A 2,124-nucleotide genomic window follows, 5' to 3' on the forward strand; every position below is an offset into this window, starting at 1 on the left:
TAAAATAACTTAAAATAGTTCATTGCTTACATTCAACATGAAAAGAATACATTTAGTTCCTATAATTCAAGAGTTAGGAATAATCATGATAACTTACTCGAGGCTCTTCTACGTGAGTTTTGTAGACTAGAGGGTCTATACTATGAAAGTATTGAAAAACCTGAAATGATAAATCTAAAGAAAACTCTAATAATATTTAAATGTAAATTCCGATCAAAGTTGCGGAAGTATGCAAGAACCTTCTCTAGACTTTTAGAACACGAGCGAACTTGGTTGAACAAAGATATTACTGTTAACAAAAAAAATGTTGCATCAGGTTCAGGTAGAAAGTGCAAGAACTGGGAAGATTTAGGTGATAGAAGCAGAAGATCTAAGGTATTAATAAATAAATTAAATTCAACCCAGTTAAAAAAATAGTTTATAAGCTTAAATATTAAATATTATCTTGTTTAAGGTTTCCAAATTGGCTGAACATCCTGCTGAAGCATTGGCATTAGCTTCAATAAAAAAAGTCACTAGAGATCCTAGCAAAAAAGACTTCGTTGATCTTGTGAAAAGTGCTACAAACTCTGAAAAGGATAAAATCAAAAAGATAAGTTTTCCGATAAAAATGAAAACTGAAGATGCCTTGAGCTTAAAAATTCAGTGTGACCTTTCTGATGAGCAGTATCAAATTATTAGAAATTCATCGATAATACATAATGCAGATATTTATCCTTCACTTTATGAAATTAAGAATGAGAGACACAAATGTTATCCTGAGGGTTTAATTGTGACAGAAACATCTGCTTCTACAGGGTATGTTTAATCATACTCTGACAAGGATATTAACTTTTACGGAATGCCAAGACTCTATGAGAATGTTTGCTGATATTGGGGTTAGGTTTAAAGGTCTACTTCATTTTTAAGGTGGTTTGATGGTGCCTCCAGTCAAAGTGTCTATAAACAAAAATACACTGATACAAATATTGGTGAAGCCCAAGTTAATGAACAAAGTCTTTTCCAGACAGCTGTTGTTCCACTTAAATTAACCATCATGAACAAAAATGTATGGTTAAATAAAAAGCCCTCTAGTACACATTACTGTTTCATTGTCAGTCATTGTGCGCGTTAAAGTCTCTAACGCGTAAGTAGTACGAGCCTTAGGCACAAGAAACATTTAGATTAAAAAATGTGGCATTCTTTTATATGGTATTTTGGATCAAGGAATTCGATTTTTTTAAGGTTATATTTTACGCGCGTAAGACAGTTAAACGCGTATGCGCACGTCTTACGCGTAAAAATGATCTTTATTGGAAAGTTTAAATTTTAAGACCCAAAATACGATAATATTGATGTATCACATCATATATATGATGGTTATATAATTTTTGCCGTTTTTTCTCCTTTCTGACTCACTGTGCGGCACAAGCCATTTAAAACAACGGGAATTACAAACCTAAACCATTAAAAATCGAAGACATTGGAATGAAAACCTCAAGTCACAAATGAATTTTTTTTTCAGAAGAGCATATATATTAAACTGTTGATGTTTTTCAGAAGTAGTTTTTTTTGGCAGCCAATTTAAACGACATAATTTATAAATAGAAACATTTAACTAGTCATTACACGGACTTATAGGCAATCAAAAATTAACAATTTGCATTAAAGTGGAAACTTGAGGTTTTCATTCGAAGGCCTTCAATCATATACAGCAAAATGCAGTATATGATTGAAGTTAGGTTACAGACTCAAACGACAGGGGGCTTTTTAAAACTCGAACTTGACAATTAACCATACAATAAAAAAACAAAATATCGAGGTGAATTATTTATTTAGCTTGAGACTTTTTTTTGGCTTTAACAGCTTGACCAACACGAAATCCATTTGTAGCACGTCGTTGAACTCGTTTCATGTGTCTCATTCTGCCAGTGCCAGTAGTTCTTCGATGTTTGGCTTTCTCACCCCAATTAACTAAATATCAATATAAAACGGGTCAAAACAATCATCTCACAACAAATTATACCAGAATTTCATTAAAGAGAATATAAAAATATTTTGACAATTTAAAGATACTTGCTTTATTTGCCATTTCAACTTGTCAGGAATAATTTGGAATAATTTTTATAAAATATTTAAAAACAA

Source organism: Hydra vulgaris, chromosome 07 (genome assembly GCF_038396675.1).
Source record: "Hydra vulgaris chromosome 07, alternate assembly HydraT2T_AEP".
In the NCBI taxonomy this organism is placed as follows: domain Eukaryota; kingdom Metazoa; phylum Cnidaria; class Hydrozoa; order Anthoathecata; family Hydridae; genus Hydra; species Hydra vulgaris.